Below are 19,608 nucleotides of genomic sequence, written 5' to 3'. Positions count from 1 at the left end.
CCAGAGTCTTTAGTTCTGGGTTAACCAAGATGACTGTTTTCTTGGAGTGATGTCTGACCAGAGGCTTTAGTTCTGGGTTAAAACAAAATGACTGTTTTCTTGGTGTGATGTCTGACCAGAGACTTTAGATCTGGGTTAACCAAGATGACTGTTTTCTCGGTGTGATGTCTGACCAGAGGCTTTAGTTCTGGGTTAAAACAAAATTACTGTTTTCTTGGTGTGATGTCTGACCAGAGTCTTAAGTTCTTTCTGGGTTAACCAAGATGACTGTTTTCTATGTGTGATGTCTGACCAGAGTCTTTAGTTCTGGGTTAACCAAGATGACTGTTTTCTTGGTGTGATGTCTGACCAGAGACTTTAGTTCTGGGTTAAAACAAAATTACTGTTTTCTTGGTGTGATGTCTGACCAGAGACTTAAGGTCTTTCTGGGTTAAAAACAAAATGACTGTTTTCTTGGTGTGATGTCTGAACAGAGACTTAAGTTCTTTCTGGGTTAACCAAGATGACTGTTTTCTTGGTGTGGTGTCTGACCACAGACTTTAGTTCTGAGTTGAAACAACATTACTGTTTTCTTGGTGTGATGTCTGACCAGAGACTTTAGTTCTGGGTTAACCAAGATGACTGTTTTCTTGGTGTGATGTCTGACCAGAGTCTTTAGTTCTTGGTTAACCAAGATTACTGTTTTCTTGGTGTGATGTCTGAACAGAGACTTTAGTTCTGAGTTAACCAAGATGACTGTTTTCTTGGTGTGATGTCTGACCAGAGTCTTAAGTTCTTTCTGGGTTAACCAAGATGACTGTTTTCTCGGTGTGATGTCTGACCAGAGTCTTTAGTTTTGGGTTAACCAAGATGACTGTTTTCTTGGTGTGATGTCTGACCAGAAACTTTAGTTCTGGGTTAACCAAGATGACTGTTTTCTTGGTGTGATGTCTGACCAGAAACTTTAGTTCTGGGTTAAAACAAAATGACTGTTTTCTTGGTGTGATGTCTGACCAGAGACTTTAGTTCTGGTTTAACCAAGATGACTGTTTTCTTGGTGTGATGTCTGACCAGAGACTTTAGTTCTGGGTTAAAACAAAATGACTGTATTCTTGGTGTGATGTCTGAACAGAGACTTTAGTTCTGGGTTAACCAAGATGACTGTTTTCTTGGTGTGATGTCTGACCAGAGACTTTAGTTCTGGGTTAACCAAGATGACTGTTTTCTTGGTGTGATGTCTGACCAGAGGCTTTAGTTCTGGCTTAACCAGGATGACTGTTTTCTTGGTGTGATGTCTGACCAGAGTCTTTAGTTCTTTCTGGGTTAACCAAGATGACTGTTTTCTTGGTGTGATGTCTGACCAGAGACTTTAGTTCTGGGTTAAAAACAAAATGACTATTTTCTTGGTGTGATGTCTGACCAGAGACTTTAGCTCTGGGTTAAAACAAAATGACTGTTTTCTTTGTGTGATGTCTGACGAGAGACTTAAGGTCTTTCTGGGTTAACCAAGATGAATGTTTTCTTGGTGTGATGTCTGACCGGAGTCTTTAGTTCTGGGTTAAAGCAAAATGACTGTTTTCTTGGTGTGATGTCTGACCAGAGACTTTAGCTCTGGGTTAAAACAAAATTACTGTTTTCTTTGTGTGATGTCTGACGAGAGACTTAAGGTCTTTCTGGGTTAACCAAGATGAATGTTTTCTTGGTGTGATGTCTGACCGGAGTCTTTAGTTCTGGGTTAAAGCAAAATTACTGTTTTCTTGGTGTGATGTCTGACCAGAGACTTTAGTTCTGGGTTAACCAAGATGACTGTTTTCGTGGTGTGATGTCTGACCAGATGCTTTAGTTCTGGGTTAACTAAGACAACTGTTTTCTTGGTGTGATGTCTGACCAGAGTCTTAAGGTCTTTCTGGGTTAACCAAGACGACTGTTTTCTTGGTGTGATGTCTGACCAGAGGCTTTAGTTCTGTGTTAAAACAAAATGACTGTTTTCTTGGTGTGATTTCTGACCAGAGACTTTAGTTCTGGGTTAACCAAGATGACTGTTTTCTTGGTGTGATGTCTGACCAGAGGCTTTAGTTCTGGGTTAACCAAGATGACTGTTTTCTTGGTGTGATGTCTGACCAGAGACTTTAGTTCTGGGTTAAAACAAAATTACTGTTTTCTTGGTGTGATGTCTGACCAGAGACTTTAGTTCTGGGTTAACCAAGATGACTGTTTTCTCGGTATGATGTCTGACCAGAGGCTTTAGTTCTGGGTTAAAACAAAATGACTGTTTTCTTGGTGTGATGTCTGACCAGAGTCTTAAGTTCTTTCTGGGTTAACCAAGATGACTGTTTTCTATGTGTGATGTCTGACCAGAGTCTTTAGTTCTGGGTTAACCAAGATGACTGTTTTTCTTGGTGTGATGTCTGACCAGAGACTTTAGTTCTGGGTTAAAACAAAATGACTGTTTTCTTGGTGTGATGTCTGACCAGAGGCTTTAGTTCTGGGTTAAAACAAAATGACTGTTTTCTTGGTGTGATGTCTGACCAGAGTCTTTAGTTCTGGGTTAAAACAAAATTACTGTTTTCTTGGTGTGATGTCTGACCAGAGACTTTAGCTCTGGGTTAAAACAAAATGACTGTTTTCTTTGTGTGATGTCTGACCAGAGACTTTAGTTCTGGGTTAACCAAGATGACTGTTTTCTTGGTGTGATGTCTGACCAGAGACTTTAGTTCTGGGTTAAAACAAAATTACTGTTTTCTTGGTGTGATGTCTGACCAGAGACTTTAGTTCTGGGTTAAAACAAAATTACTGTTTTCTTGGTGTGATGTCTGACCAGAGACTTTAGTTCTGGGTTAACCAAGATGACTGTTTTCGTGGTGTGATGTCTGACCAGAGGCTTTAGTTCTGGGTTAACTGAGACAACTGTTTTCTTGGTGTGATGTCTGACCAGAGTCTTAAGGTCTTTCTGGGTTGACCAAGATGACTGTTTTCTTGGTGTGATGTCTGACCAGAGGCTTTAGTTCTGGGTTAACCAAGATGACTGTTTTCTTGGTGTGATGTCTGACCAGAGACTTTAGTTCTGGGTTAAAACAAAATTAATGTTTTCTTGGTGTGATGTCTGACCAGAGACTTTAGTTCTGGGTTAACCAAGATGACTGTTTTAGTGGTGTGATGTATGACCAGAGTCTTTAGTTCTGGGTTAACTTAGACAACTGTTTTCTTGGTGTGATGTCTGACCAGAGTCTTAAGGTCTTTCTGGGTTAACCAAGACGACTGTTTTCTTGGTGTGATGTCTGACCAGAGGCTTTAGTTCTGGGTTAAAACAAAATGACTGTTTTCTTGGTGTGATGTCTGACCAGAGTCTTTAGTTCTGGGTTAACCAAGATGACTGTTTTCTCGGTGTGATGTCTGACCAGAGGCTTTAGTTCTGGGTTAAAACAAAATGACTGTTTTCCTTGTGTGATGTCTGACCAGAGTCTTAAGTTCTTTCTGGGTTAACCAAGATGACTGTTTTCTATTTGTGATGTCTGACCAGAGTCTTTAGTTCTAGGTTAACCAAGATGACTGTTTTCTTGGTGTGATGTCTGACCAGAGACTTTAGTTCTGGGTTAAAACAAAATGACTGTTTTCTTGGTGTGATGTCTTACCAGAGGCTTTAGTTCTGGGTTAAAACAAAATGACTGTTTTCTTGGTGTGATGTCTGACCAGAGTCTTTAGTTCTGGGTTAAAACAAAATTACTGTTTTCTTGGTGTGATGTCTGACCAGAGTCTTTAGTTCTGGGTTAACCAAGATGACTGTTTTCTTGGTGTGATGTCTGACCAGAGACTTAAGTTCTTTCTGGGTTAACCAAGATGACTGTTTTCTTGGTGTGGTGTCTGACCACAGACTTTAGTTCTGGGTTGAAACAACATTACTGTTTTCGTGGTGTGATGTCTGACCAGAGTCTTTAGTTCTGGGTTAACCAAGATTACTGTTTTCTTGGTGTGATGTCTGAACAGAGACTTTAGTTCTGAGTTAACCAAGATGACTGTTTTCTTGGTGTGATGTCTGACCAGAGTCTTAAGTTCTTTCTGGGTTAACCAAGATGACTGTTTTCTATGTGTGATGTCTGACCAGAGTCTTTAGTTCTGGGTTAACCAAGATGACTGTTTTCTTGGTGTGATGTCTGACCAGAGACTTTAGTTCTGGGTTAAAACAAAATGACTGTTTTCTTGGTGTGATGTCTGACCAGAGTCTTTAGTTCTGGGTTAACTTAGACAACTGTTTTCTTGGTGTGATGTCTGACCAGAGTCTTAAGGTCTTTCTGGGTTAACCAAGACGACTGTTTTCTTGGTGTGATGTCTGACCAGAGGCTTTAGTTCTGGGTTAAAACAAAATGACTGTTTTCTTGGTGTGATGTCTGACCAGAGTCTTTAGTTCTGGGTTAACCAAGATGACTGTTTTCTCGGTGTGATGTCTGACCAGAGGCTTTAGTTCTGGGTTAAAACAAAATGACTTTTTTCCTTGTGTGATGTCTGACCAGAGTCTTAAGTTCTTTCTGGGTTAACCAAGATGACTGTTTTCTATGTGTGATGTCTGACCAGAGTCTTTAGTTCTGGGTTAACCAAGATGACTGTTTTCTTGGTGTGATGTCTGACCAGAGACTTTAGTTCTGGGTTAAAACAAAATGACTGTTTTCTTGGTGTGATGTCTGACCAGAGGCTTTAGTTCTGGGTTAAAACAAAATGACTGTTTTCTTGGTGTGATGTCTGACCAGAGTCTTTAGTTCTGGGTTAAAACAAAATTACTGTTTTCTTGGTGTGATGTCTGACCAGAGTCTTTAGTTCTGGGTTAACCAAGATGACTGTTTTCTTGGTGTGATGTCTGACCAGAGACTTAAGTTCTTTCTGGGTTAACCAAGATGACTGTTTTCTTGGTGTGGTGTCTGACCACAGACTTTAGTTCTGGGTTGAAACAACATTACTGTTTTCGTGGTGTGATGTCTGACCAGAGTCTTTAGTTCTGGGTTAACCAAGATTACTGTTTTCTTGGTGTGATGTCTGAAAAGAGACTTTAGTTCTGAGTTAACCAAGATGACTGTTTTCTTGGTGTGATGTCTGACCAGAGTCTTAAGTTCTTTCTGGGTTAACCAAGATGACTGTTTTCTCGGTGTGATGTCTGACCAGAGTCTTTAGTTTTGGGTTAACCAAGATGACTGTTTTCTTGGTGTGATGTCTGACCAGAGACTTTAGTTCTGGGTTAACCAAGATGACTGTTTTCTTGGTGTGATGTCTGACCAGATTATTTAGTTCTGGGTTAACCAAGATGACTGTTTTCTTGGTGTGATGTCTGACCAGAAACTTTAGTTCTGGGTTAAAACAAAATGACTGTTTTCTTGGTGTGATGTCTGACCAGAGACTTTAGTTCTGGTTTAACCAAGATGACTGTTTTCTTGGTGTGAAGTCTGACCAGAGACTTTAGTTCTGGGTTAAAACAAAATGACTGTTTTCTTGGTGTGATGTCTGAACAGAGACTTTAGTTCTGGGTTAACCAAGATGACTGTTTTCTTGGTGTGATGTCTGACCAGAGACTTTAGTTCTGGGTTAACCAAGATGACTGTTTTCTTGGTGTGATGTCTGACCAGAGGCTTTAGTTCTGGCTTAACCAGGATGACTGTTTTCTTGGTGTGATGTCTGACCAGAGTCTTTAGTTCTTTCTGGGTTAACCAAGATGACTGTTTTCTTGGTGTGATGTCTGACCAGAGACTTTAGTTCTGGGTTAAAAACAAAATGACTGTTTTCTTGGTGTGATGTCTGACCAGAGACTTTAGCTCTGGGTTAAAACAAAATGACTGTTTTCTTTGTGTGATGTCTGACGAGAGACTTAAGGTCTTTCTGGGTTAACCAAGATGAATGTTTTCTTGGTGTGATGTCTGACCGGAGTCTTTAGTTCTGGGTTAAAGCAAAATTACTGTTTTCTTGGTGTGATGTCTGACCAGAGACTTTAGTTCTGGGTTAACCAAGATGACTGTTTTCGTTGTGTGATGTCTGACCAGATGCTTTAGTTCTGGGTTAACTAAGACAACTGTTTTCTTGGTGTGATGTCTGACCAGAGTCTTAAGGTCTTTCTGGGTTAACCAAGACGACTGTTTTCTTGGTGTGATGTCTGACCAGAGGCTTTAGTTCTGGGTTAAAACAAAATGACTGTTTTCTTGGTGTGATGTCTGACCAGAGACTTTAGTTCTGGGTTAACCAAGATGACTGTTTTCTTGGTGTGATGTCTTACCAGAGACATTAGTTCTGGGTTAACCAAGATGACTGTTTTCTTGGTGTGATGTCTGACCAGAGGCTTTAGTTCTGGGTTAACCAAGATGACTGTTTTCTTGGTGTGATGTCTGACCAGAGACTTTAGTTCTGGGTTAAAACAAAATGACTGTTTTCTTGGTGTGATGTCTGACCAGAGGCTTTAGTTCTGGGTTAAAACAAAATGACTGTTTTCTTGGTGTGATGTCTGACCAGAGTCTTTAGTTCTGGGTTAAAACAAAATTACTGTTTTCTTGGTGTGATGTCTGACCAGAGTCTTTAGTTCTGGGTTAACCAAGATGACTGTTTTCTTGGTGTGATGTCTGACCAGAGACTTAAGTTCTTTCTGGGTTAACCAAGATGACTGTTTTCTTGGTGTGGTGTCTGACCACAGACTTTAGTTCTGGGTTGAAACAACATTACTGTTTTCGTGGTGTGATGTCTGACCAGAGTCTTTAGTTCTGGGTTAACCAAGATTACTGTTTTCTTGGTGTGATGTCTGAACAGAGACTTTAGTTCTGAGTTAACCAAGATGACTGTTTCCTTGGTGTGATGTCTGACCAGAGTCTTTAGTTTTGGGTTAACCAAGATGACTGTTTTCTTGGTGTGATGTCTGACCAGAGACTTTAGTTCTGGGTTAAAACAAAATGACTGTTTTCTTGGTGTGATGTCTGACCAGAGACTTTAGTTCTGGGTTAACCAAGATGACTGTTTTCTTGGTGTGATGTCTGACCAGATTATTTAGTTCTGGGTTAACCAAGATGACTGTTTTCTTGGTGTGATGTCTGACCAGAAACTTTAGTTCTGGGTTAAAACAAAATGACTGTTTTCTTGGTGTGATGTCTGACCAGAGACTTTAGTTCTGGTTTAACCAAGATGACTGTTTTCTTGGTGTGATGTCTGACCAGAGACTTTAGTTCTGGGTTAAAACAAAATGACTGTTTTCTTGGTGTGATGTCTGAACAGAGACTTTAGTTCTGGGTTAACCAAGATGACTGTTTTCTTGGTGTGATGTCTGACCAGAGACTTTAGTTCTGGGTTAACCAAGATGACTGTTTTCTTGGTGTGATGTCTGACCAGAGGCTTTAGTTCTGGCTTAACCAGGATGACTGTTTTCTTGGTGTGATGTCTGACCAGAGTCTTTAGTTCTTTCTGGGTTAACCAAGATGACTGTTTTCTTGGTGTGATGTCTGACCAGAGACTTTAGTTCTGGGTTAAAAACAAAATGACTGTTTTCTTGGTGTGATGTCTGACCAGAGACTTTAGCTCTGGGTTAAAACAAAATGACTGTTTTCTTTGTGTGATGTCTGACGAGAGACTTAAGGTCTTTCTGGGTTAACCAAGATGAATGTTTTCTTGGTGTGATGTCTGACCGGAGTCTTTAGTTCTGGGTTAAAGCAAAATTACTGTTTTCTTGGTGTGATGTCTGACCAGAGACTTTAGTTCTGGGTTAACCAAGATGACTGTTTTCGTTGTGTGATGTCTGACCAGATGCTTTAGTTCTGGGTTAACTAAGACAACTGTTTTCTTGGTGTGATGTCTGACCAGAGTCTTAAGGTCTTTCTGGGTTAACCAAGACGACTGTTTTCTTGGTGTGATGTCTGACCAGAGGCTTTAGTTCTGGGTTAAAACAAAATGACTGTTTTCTTGGTGTGATGTCTGACCAGAGACTTTAGTTCTGGGTTAACCAAGATGACTGTTTTCTTGGTGTGATGTCTTACCAGAGACATTAGTTCTGGGTTAACCAAGATGACTGTTTTCTTGGTGTGATGTCTGACCAGAGGCTTTAGTTCTGGGTTAACCAAGATGACTGTTTTCTTGGTGTGATGTCTGACCAGAGACTTTAGTTCTGGGTTAAAACAAAATGACTGTTTCCTTGGTGTGATGTCTGACCAGAGACTTTTTTTCTGGGTTAAAACAAAATTACTGTTTTCTTGGTGTGATGTCTGACCAGAGACTTTAGTTCTGGGTTAACCAAGATGACTGTTTTCTTGGTGTGATGTCTTACCAGAGACATTAGTTCTGGGTTAACCAAGATGACTGTTTTCTTGGTGTGATGTCTGACCAGAGGCTTTAGTTCTGGGTTAACCAAGATGACTGTTTTCTTGGTGTGATGTCTGACCAGAGACTTTAGTTCTGGGTTAAAACAAAATGACTGTTTTCTTGGTGTGATGTCTGACCAGAGGCTTTAGTTCTGGGTTAAAACAAAATGACTGTTTTCTTGGTGTGATGTCTGACCAGAGTCTTTAGTTCTGGGTTAAAACAAAATTACTGTTTTCTTGGTGTGATGTCTGACCAGAGTCTTTAGTTCTGGGTTAACCAAGATGACTGTTTTCTTGGTGTGATGTCTGACCAGAGACTTAAGTTCTTTCTGGGTTAACCAAGATGACTGTTTTCTTGGTGTGGTGTCTGACCACAGACTTTAGTTCTGGGTTGAAACAACATTACTGTTTTCGTGGTGTGATGTCTGACCAGAGTCTTTAGTTCTGGGTTAACCAAGATTACTGTTTTCTTGGTGTGATGTCTGAACAGAGACTTTAGTTCTGAGTTAACCAAGATGACTGTTTTCTTGGTGTGATGTCTGACCAGAGTCTTAAGTTCTTTCTGGGTTAACCAAGATGACTGTTTTCTCGGTGTGATGTCTGACCAGAGTCTTTAGTTTTGGGTTAACCAAGATGACTGTTTTCTTGGTGTGATGTCTGACCAGAGACTTTAGTTCTGGGTTAAAACAAAATGACTGTTTTCTTGGTGTGATGTCTGACCAGAGACTTTAGTTCTGGGTTAACCAAGATGACTGTTTTCTTGGTGTGATGTCTGACCAGATTATTTAGTTCTGGGTTAACCAAGATGACTGTTTTCTTGGTGTGATGTCTGACCAGAAACTTTAGTTCTGGGTTAAAACAAAATGACTGTTTTCTTGGTGTGATGTCTGACCAGAGACTTTAGTTCTGGTTTAACCAAGATGACTGTTTTCTTGGTGTGATGTCTGACCAGAGACTTTAGTTCTGGGTTAAAACAAAATGACTGTTTTCTTGGTGTGATGTCTGAACAGAGACTTTAGTTCTGGGTTAACCAAGATGACTGTTTTCTTGGTGTGATGTCTGACCAGAGACTTTAGTTCTGGGTTAACCAAGATGACTGTTTTCTTGGTGTGATGTCTGACCAGAGGCTTTAGTTCTGGCTTAACCAGGATGACTGTTTTCTTGGTGTGATGTCTGACCAGAGTCTTTAGTTCTTTCTGGGTTAACCAAGATGACTGTTTTCTTGGTGTGATGTCTGACCAGAGACTTTAGTTCTGGGTTAAAAACAAAATGACTGTTTTCTTGGTGTGATGTCTGACCAGAGACTTTAGCTCTGGGTTAAAACAAAATGACTGTTTTCTTTGTGTGATGTCTGACGAGAGACTTAAGGTCTTTCTGGGTTAACCAAGATGAATGTTTTCTTGGTGTGATGTCTGACCGGAGTCTTTAGTTCTGGGTTAAAGCAAAATTACTGTTTTCTTGGTGTGATGTCTGACCAGAGACTTTAGTTCTGGGTTAACCAAGATGACTGTTTTCGTTGTGTGATGTCTGACCAGATGCTTTAGTTCTGGGTTAACTAAGACAACTGTTTTCTTGGTGTGATGTCTGACCAGAGTCTTAAGGTCTTTCTGGGTTAACCAAGACGACTGTTTTCTTGGTGTGATGTCTGACCAGAGGCTTTAGTTCTGGGTTAAAACAAAATGACTGTTTTCTTGGTGTGATGTCTGACCAGAGACTTTAGTTCTGGGTTAACCAAGATGACTGTTTTCTTGGTGTGATGTCTTACCAGAGACATTAGTTCTGGGTTAACCAAGATGACTGTTTTCTTGGTGTGATGTCTGACCAGAGGCTTTAGTTCTGGGTTAACCAAGATGACTGTTTTCTTGGTGTGATGTCTGACCAGAGACTTTAGTTCTGGGTTAAAACAAAATGACTGTTTCCTTGGTGTGATGTCTGACCAGAGACTTTTTTTCTGGGTTAAAACAAAATTACTGTTTTCTTGGTGTGATGTCTGACCAGAGACTTTAGTTCTGGGTTAACCAAGATGACTGTTTTCGTGGTGTGATGTATGACCAGAGTCTTTAGTTCTATGTTAACTAAGACAAATGTTTTCTTGGTGTGATGTCTGACCAGAGTCTTAAGGTCTTTCTGGGTTAACCAAGATGACTGTTTTCTTGGTGTGATGTCTGACCAGAGGCTTTAGTTCTGGGTTAAAACAAAATGACTGTTTTCTTGGTGTGATGTCTGACCAGAGTCTTTAGTTCTGGGTTAACCAAGATGACTGTTTTCTCGGTATGATGTCTGACCAGAGGCTTTAGTTCTGGGTTAAAACAAAATGACTGTTTTCTTGGTGTGATGTCTGACCAGAGTCTTAAGTTCTTTCTGGGTTAACCAAGATGACTGTTTTCTATGTGTGATGTCTGACCAGAGTCTTTAGTTCTGGGTTAACCAAGATGACTGTTTTTCTTGGTGTGATGTCTGACCAGAGACTTTAGTTCTGGGTTAAAACAAAATGACTGTTTTCTTGGTGTGATGTCTGACCAGAGGCTTTAGTTCTGGGTTAAAACAAAATGACTGTTTTCATGGTGTGATGTCTGACCAGAGTCTTTAGTTCTGGGTTAAAACAAAATTACTGTTTTCTTGGTGTGATGTCTGACCAGAGACTTTAGCTCTGGGTTAAAACAAAATGACTGTTTTCTTTGTGTGATGTCTGACCAGAGACTTTAGTTCTGGGTTAACCAAGATGACTGTTTTCTTGGTGTGATGTCTGACCAGAGACTTTAGTTCTGGGTTAAAACAAAATTACTGTTTTCTTGGTGTGATGTCTGACCAGAGACTTTAGTTCTGGGTTAAAACAAAATTACTGTTTTCTTGGTGTGATGTCTGACCAGAGACTTTAGTTCTGGGTTAACCAAGATGACTGTTTTCGTGGTGTGATGTCTGACCAGAGGCTTTAGTTCTGGGTTAACTGAGACAACTGTTTTCTTGGTGTGATGTCTGACCAGAGTCTTAAGGTCTTTCTGGGTTGACCAAGATGACTGTTTTCTTGGTGTGATGTCTGACCAGAGGCTTTAGTTCTGGGTTAACCAAGACGACTGTTTTCTTGGTGTGATGTCTGACCAGAGGCTTTAGTTCTGGGTTAAAACAAAATGACTGTTTTCTTGGTGTGATGTCTGACCAGAGTCTTTAGTTCTGGGTTAACCAAGATGACTGTTTTCTCGGTGTGATGTCTGACCAGAGGCTTTAGTTCTGGGTTAAAACAAAATGACTGTTTTCCTTGTGTGATGTCTGACCAGAGTCTTAAGTTCTTTCTGGGTTAACCAAGATGACTGTTTTCTATGTGTGATGTCTGACCAGAGTCTTTAGTTCTGGGTTAACCAAGATGACTGTTTTCTTGGTGTGATGTCTGACCAGAGACTTTAGTTCTGGGTTAAAACAAAATGACTGTTTTCTTGGTGTGATGTCTGACCAGAGGCTTTAGTTCTGGGTTAAAACAAAATGACTGTTTTCTTGGTGTGATGTCTGACCAGAGTCTTTAGTTCTGGGTTAAAACAAAATTACTGTTTTCTTGGTGTGATGTCTGACCAGAGTCTTTAGTTCTGGGTTAACCAAGATGACTGTTTTCTTGGTGTGATGTCTGACCAGAGACTTTAGTTCTGGGTTAAAACAAAATTACTGTTTTCTTGGTGTGATGTCTGACCAGAGACTTTAGTTCTGGGTTAACCAAGATGACTGTTTTCTTGGTGTGATGTCTGACCAGAGTCTTTAGTTCTGGGTTAACTAAGACAACTGTTTTCTTGGTGTGATGTCTGACCAGAGTCTTAAGGTCTTTCTGGGTTAACCAAGATGAATGTTTTCTTGGTGTGATGTCTGACCAGAGGCTTTAGTTCTTGGTTAACCAAGATTACTGTTTTCTTGGTGTGATGTCTGACCAGAGACTTTAGTTCTGAATTAACCAAGATGACTGTTTTCTTGGTGTGATGTCTGACCAGAAACTTTAGTTCTGGGTTAAAACAAAATGACTGTTTCCTTGGTGTGATGTCTGACCAGAGACTTAAGTTCTGGGTTAACCAAGATGACTGTTTTCTTGGTGTGATGTCTGACCAGAGTCTTAAGTTCTTTCTGGGTTAACCAAGATGACTGTTTTCTTGGTGTGATGTCTGACCAGAGACTTTAGTTCTGGGTTAAAGCAAAATTACTGTTTTCTTGGTGTGATGTCTGACCAGAGACTTTAGTTCTGGGTTAACCAAGATGACTGTTTTCGTTGTGTGATGTCTGACCAGATGCTTTAGTTCTGGGTTAACTAAGACAACTGTTTTCTTGGTGTGATGTCTGACCAGAGTCTTAAGGTCTTTCTGGGTTAACCAAGACGACTGTTTTCTTGGTGTGATGTCTGACCAGAGGCTTTAGTTCTGGGTTAAAACAAAATGACTGTTTTCTTGGTGTGATGTCTGACCAGAGACTTTAGTTCTGGGTTAACCAAGATGACTGTTTTCTTGGTGTGATGTCTTACCAGAGACATTAGTTCTGGGTTAACCAAGATGACTGTTTTCTTGGTGTGATGTCTGACCAGAGGCTTTAGTTCTGGGTTAACCAAGATGACTGTTTTCTTGGTGTGATGTCTGACCAGAGACTTTAGTTCTGGGTTAAAACAAAATGACTGTTTCCTTGGTGTGATGTCTGACCAGAGACTTTTTTTCTGGGTTAAAACAAAATTACTGTTTTCTTGGTGTGATGTCTGACCAGAGACTTTAGTTCTGGGTTAACCAAGATGACTGTTTTCGTGGTGTGATGTATGACCAGAGTCTTTAGTTCTATGTTAACTAAGACAAATGTTTTCTTGGTGTGATGTCTGACCAGAGTCTTAAGGTCTTTCTGGGTTAACCAAGATGACTGTTTTCTTGGTGTGATGTCTGACCAGAGGCTTTAGTTCTGGGTTAAAACAAAATGACTGTTTTCTTGGTGTGATGTCTGACCAGAGTCTTTAGTTCTGGGTTAACCAAGATGACTGTTTTCTCGGTATGATGTCTGACCAGAGGCTTTAGTTCTGGGTTAAAACAAAATGACTGTTTTCTTGGTGTGATGTCTGACCAGAGTCTTAAGTTCTTTCTGGGTTAACCAAGATGACTGTTTTCTATGTGTGATGTCTGACCAGAGTCTTTAGTTCTGGGTTAACCAAGATGACTGTTTTTCTTGGTGTGATGTCTGACCAGAGACTTTAGTTCTGGGTTAAAACAAAATGACTGTTTTCTTGGTGTGATGTCTGACCAGAGGCTTTAGTTCTGGGTTAAAACAAAATGACTGTTTTCATGGTGTGATGTCTGACCAGAGTCTTTAGTTCTGGGTTAAAACAAAATTACTGTTTTCTTGGTGTGATGTCTGACCAGAGACTTTAGCTCTGGGTTAAAACAAAATGACTGTTTTCTTTGTGTGATGTCTGACCAGAGACTTTAGTTCTGGGTTAACCAAGATGACTGTTTTCTTGGTGTGATGTCTGACCAGAGACTTTAGTTCTGGGTTAAAACAAAATTACTGTTTTCTTGGTGTGATGTCTGACCAGAGACTTTAGTTCTGGGTTAAAACAAAATTACTGTTTTCTTGGTGTGATGTCTGACCAGAGACTTTAGTTCTGGGTTAACCAAGATGACTGTTTTCGTGGTGTGATGTCTGACCAGAGGCTTTAGTTCTGGGTTAACTGAGACAACTGTTTTCTTGGTGTGATGTCTGACCAGAGTCTTAAGGTCTTTCTGGGTTGACCAAGATGACTGTTTTCTTGGTGTGATGTCTGACCAGAGGCTTTAGTTCTGGGTTAACCAAGACGACTGTTTTCTTGGTGTGATGTCTGACCAGAGGCTTTAGTTCTGGGTTAAAACAAAATGACTGTTTTCTTGGTGTGATGTCTGACCAGAGTCTTTAGTTCTGGGTTAACCAAGATGACTGTTTTCTCGGTGTGATGTCTGACCAGAGGCTTTAGTTCTGGGTTAAAACAAAATGACTGTTTTCCTTGTGTGATGTCTGACCAGAGTCTTAAGTTCTTTCTGGGTTAACCAAGATGACTGTTTTCTATGTGTGATGTCTGACCAGAGTCTTTAGTTCTGGGTTAACCAAGATGACTGTTTTCTTGGTGTGATGTCTGACCAGAGACTTTAGTTCTGGGTTAAAACAAAATGACTGTTTTCTTGGTGTGATGTCTGACCAGAGGCTTTAGTTCTGGGTTAAAACAAAATGACTGTTTTCTTGGTGTGATGTCTGACCAGAGACTTTAGTTCTGGGTTAAAACAAAATGACTGTTTTCTTGGTGTGATGTCTGACCAGAGGCTTTAGTTCTGGGTTAAAACAAAATGACTGTTTTCTTGGTGTGATGTCTGACCAGAGTCTTTAGTTCTGGGTTAAAACAAAATTACTGTTTTCTTGGTGTGATGTCTGACCAGAGTCTTTAGTTCTGGGTTAACCAAGATGACTGTTTTCTTGGTGTGATGTCTGACCAGAGACTTTAGTTCTGGGTTAAAACAAAATTACTGTTTTCTTGGTGTGATGTCTGACCAGAGACTTTAGTTCTGGGTTAACCAAGATGACTGTTTTCTTGGTGTGATGTCTGACCAGAGTCTTTAGTTCTGGGTTAACTAAGACAACTGTTTTCTTGGTGTGATGTCTGACCAGAGTCTTAAGGTCTTTCTGGGTTAACCAAGATGAATGTTTTCTTGGTGTGATGTCTGACCAGAGGCTTTAGTTCTTGGTTAACCAAGATTACTGTTTTCTTGGTGTGATGTCTGACCAGAGACTTTAGTTCTGAATTAACCAAGATGACTGTTTTCTTGGTGTGATGTCTGACCAGAAACTTTAGTTCTGGGTTAAAACAAAATGACTGTTTCCTTGGTGTGATGTCTGACCAGAGACTTAAGTTCTGGGTTAACCAAGATGACTGTTTTCTTGGTGTGATGTCTGACCAGAGTCTTAAGTTCTTTCTGGGTTAACCAAGATGACTGTTTTCTTGGTGTGATGTCTGACCAGAGACTTTAGTTCTGGGTTAAAACAAAATTACTGTTTTCTTGGTGTGATGTCTGAGCAGAGACTTTAGTTCTGGGTTAACCAAGATGACTGTTTTCTTGGTGTGATGTCTGACCAGAGACTTTAGTTCTGGGTTAAAACAAAATGACTGTTTTCTTGGTGTGATGTCTGAACAGAGACTTTAGTTCTGGGTTAAAACAAAATGACTGTTTTCTTGGTGTGATGTCTGAACAGAGACTTTAGTTCTGTGTTAAAACAAAATGATTGTTTTCTTGGTGTGATGTCTGAACAGAGACTTTAGTTCTGGGTTAACCAAGATGACTGTTTTCTTGGTGTGATGTCTGACCAGAGACTTTAGTTCTGGGTTAACCAAGATGACTGTTTTCTTGGTGTGATGTCTGACCAGAGGCTTTAGTTCTGGGTTAACCAGGATGACTGTTTTCTTGGTGTGATGTCTGACCAGAGTCTTTAGTTCTTTCTGTGTTAACCAAGATGACTGTTTTCTTGGTGTGATGTCTGACCAGAGACTTTAGTTCTGGGTTAAAAACAAAATGACTGTTTTCTTGGTGTGATGTCTGACCAGAGACTTTAGCTCTGGGTTAAAACAAAATGACTGTTTTCTTTGTGTGATGTCTGACGAGAGACTTTAGTTCTGGGTTAACTAAGACAACTGTTTTCTTGGTGTGATGTCTGACCAGAGTCTTAAGGTCTTTCTGGGTTAACCAAGATGAATGTTTTCTTGGTGTGATTTCTGACCGGAGTCTTTAGTTCTGGGTTAAAGCAAAATTACTGTTTTCTTGGTGTGATGTCTGACCAGAGACTTTAGTTCTGGGTTAACCAAGATGACTGTTTTCGTGGTGTGATGTCTGACCAGAGGCTTTAGTTCTGGGTTAACTAAGACAACTGTTTTCTTGGTGTGATGTCTGACCAGAGTCTTAAGGTCTTTCTGGGTTAACCAAGACGACTGTTTTCTTGGTGTGATGTCTGACCAGAGGCTTTAGTTCTGGGTTAACCAAGATGACTGTTTTCTGGGTTAACCAAGATGACTGTTTTCTTGGTGTGATGTCTGACCAGAGGCTTTAGTTCTGGGTTAAAACAAAATGACTGTTTTCTTGGTGTGATGTCTGACCAGAGTCTTAAGTTCTTTCTGGGTTAACCAAGATGACTGTTTTCTCGGTATGATGTCTGACCAGAGGCTTTAGTTCTGGGTTAAAACAAAATGACTGTTTTCTTGGTGTGATGTCTGACCAGAGTCTTAAGTTCTTTCTGGGTTAACCAAGATGACTGTTTTCTATGTGTGATGTCTGACCAGAGTCTTTAGTTCTGGGTTAACCAAGATGACTGTTTTTCTTGGTGTGATGTCTGACCAGAGACTTTAGTTCTGGGTTAAAACAAAATGACTGTTTTCTTGGTGTGATGTCTGACCAGAGGCTTTAGTTCTGGGTTAAAACAAAATGACTGTTTTCTTGGTGTGATGTCTGACCAGAGTCTTTAGTTCTGGGTTAAAACAAAATTACTGTTTTCTTTGTGTGATGTCTGACCAGAGACTTTAGTTCTGGGTTAACCAAGATGACTGTTTTCTTGGTGTGATGTCTGACCAGAGTCTTTAGTTCTGGGTTAACCAAGATGACTGTTTTCTCGGTATGATGTCTGACCAGAGGCTTTAGTTCTGGGTTAAAACAAAATGACTGTTTTCTTGGTGTGATGTCTGACCAGAGTCTTAAGTTCTTTCTGGGTTAACCAAGATGACTGTTTTCTATGTGTGATGTCTGACCAGAGTCTTTAGTTCTGGGTTAACCAAGATGACTGTTTTTCTTGGTGTGATGTCTGACCAGAGACTTTAGTTCTGGGTTAAAACAAAATGACTGTTTTCTTGGTGTGATGTCTGACCAGAGGCTTTAGTTCTGGGTTAAAACAAAATGACTGTTTTCATGGTGTGATGTCTGACCAGAGTCTTTAGTTCTGGGTTAAAACAAAATTACTGTTTTCTTGGTGTGATGTCTGACCAGAGACTTTAGCTCTGGGTTAAAACAAAATGACTGTTTTCTTTGTGTGATGTCTGACCAGAGACTTTAGTTCTGGGTTAACCAAGATGACTGTTTTCTTGGTGTGATGTCTGACCAGAGACTTTAGTTCTGGGTTAAAACAAAATTACTGTTTTCTTGGTGTGATGTCTGACCAGAGACTTTAGTTCTGGGTTAAAACAAAATTACTGTTTTCTTGGTGTGATGTCTGACCAGAGACTTTAGTTCTGGGTTAACCAAGATGACTGTTTTCGTGGTGTGATGTCTGACCAGAGGCTTTAGTTCTGGGTTAACTGAGACAACTGTTTTCTTGGTGTGATGTCTGACCAGAGTCTTAAGGTCTTTCTGGGTTGACCAAGATGACTGTTTTCTTGGTGTGATGTCTGACCAGAGGCTTTAGTTCTGGGTTAACCAAGACGACTGTTTTCTTGGTGTGATGTCTGACCAGAGGCTTTAGTTCTGGGTTAAAACAAAATGACTGTTTTCTTGGTGTGATGTCTGACCAGAGTCTTTAGTTCTGGGTTAACCAAGATGACTGTTTTCTCGGTGTGATGTCTGACCAGAGGCTTTAGTTCTGGGTTAAAACAAAATGACTGTTTTCCTTGTGTGATGTCTGACCAGAGTCTTAAGTTCTTTCTGGGTTAACCAAGATGACTGTTTTCTATGTGTGATGTCTGACCAGAGTCTTTAGTTCTGGGTTAACCAAGATGACTGTTTTCTTGGTGTGATGTCTGACCAGAGACTTTAGTTCTGGGTTAAAACAAAATGACTGTTTTCTTGGTGTGATGTCTGACCAGAGGCTTTAGTTCTGGGTTAAAACAAAATGACTGTTTTCTTGGTGTGATGTCTGACCAGAGACTTTAGTTCTGGGTTAAAACAAAATGACTGTTTTCTTGGTGTGATGTCTGACCAGAGGCTTTAGTTCTGGGTTAAAACAAAATGACTGTTTTCTTGGTGTGATGTCTGACCAGAGTCTTTAGTTCTGGGTTAAAACAAAATTACTGTTTTCTTGGTGTGATGTCTGACCAGAGTCTTTAGTTCTGGGTTAACCAAGATGACTGTTTTCTTGGTGTGATGTCTGACCAGAGACTTTAGTTCTGGGTTAAAACAAAATTACTGTTTTCTTGGTGTGATGTCTGACCAGAGACTTTAGTTCTGGGTTAACCAAGATGACTGTTTTCTTGGTGTGATGTCTGACCAGAGTCTTTAGTTCTGGGTTAACTAAGACAACTGTTTTCTTGGTGTGATGTCTGACCAGAGTCTTAAGGTCTTTCTGGGTTAACCAAGATGAATGTTTTCTTGGTGTGATGTCTGACCAGAGGCTTTAGTTCTTGGTTAACCAAGATTACTGTTTTCTTGGTGTGATGTCTGACCAGAGACTTTAGTTCTGAATTAACCAAGATGACTGTTTTCTTGGTGTGATGTCTGACCAGAAACTTTAGTTCTGGGTTAAAACAAAATGACTGTTTCCTTGGTGTGATGTCTGACCAGAGACTTAAGTTCTGGGTTAACCAAGATTACTGTTTTCTTGGTGTGATGTCTGACCAGAGTCTTAAGTTCTTTCTGGGTTAACCAAGATGACTGTTTTCTTGGTGTGATGTCTGACCAGAGACTTTAGTTCTGGGTTAAAACAAAATTACTGTTTTCTTGGTGTGATGTCTGAGCAGAGACTTTAGTTCTGGGTTAACCAAGATGACTGTTTTCTTGGTGTGATGTCTGACCAGAGACTTTAGTTCTGGGTTAAAACAAAATGACTGTTTTCTTGGTGTGATGTCTGAACAGAGACTTTAGTTCTGGGTTAAAACAAAATGACTGTTTTCTTGGTGTGATGTCTGAACAGAGACTTTAGTTCTGTGTTAAAACAAAATGATTGTTTTCTTGGTGTGATGTCTGAACGGAGACTTTAGTTCTGGGTTAACCAAGATGACTGTTTTCTTGGTGTGATGTCTGACCAGAGACTTTAGTTCTGGGTTAACCAAGATGACTGTTTTCTTGGTGTGATGTCTGACCAGAGGCTTTAGTTCTGGGTTAACCAGGATGACTGTTTTCTTGGTGTGATGTCTGACCAGAGTCTTTAGTTCTTTCTGTGTTAACCAAGATGACTGTTTTCTTGGTGTGATGTCTGACCAGAGACTTTAGTTCTGGGTTAAAAACAAAATGACTGTTTTCTTGGTGTGATGTCTGACCAGAGACTTTAGCTCTGGGTTAAAACAAAATGACTGTTTTCTTTGTGTGATGTCTGACGAGAGACTTTAGTTCTGGGTTAACTAAGACAACTGTTTTCTTGGTGTGATGTCTGACCAGAGTCT

The 19,608-nt window shown here is 40.1% G+C and overlaps 1 protein-coding gene across 1 annotated transcript in view; it reads left to right on the top strand.

Moving 5' to 3' along the window:
* Positions 1–19,608, top strand: part of LOC106597904 (calcium/calmodulin-dependent protein kinase type II delta chain) — a gene marked incomplete at its 5' end in the record, with an annotated part of 104,189 nt that overhangs the window by 3,229 nt on the left and 81,352 nt on the right. The window lies entirely within an intron of this gene.

Source organism: Salmo salar, chromosome 04 (genome assembly GCF_965601325.2).
Source record: "Salmo salar chromosome 04, fSalSal1, whole genome shotgun sequence".
NCBI classification, from domain to species: Eukaryota; Metazoa; Chordata; class Actinopteri; order Salmoniformes; family Salmonidae; genus Salmo; species Salmo salar.
The sequence above is the reverse complement of the archived record's forward strand: the minus strand, read 5'-3'. Positions and strand labels throughout refer to the sequence as shown.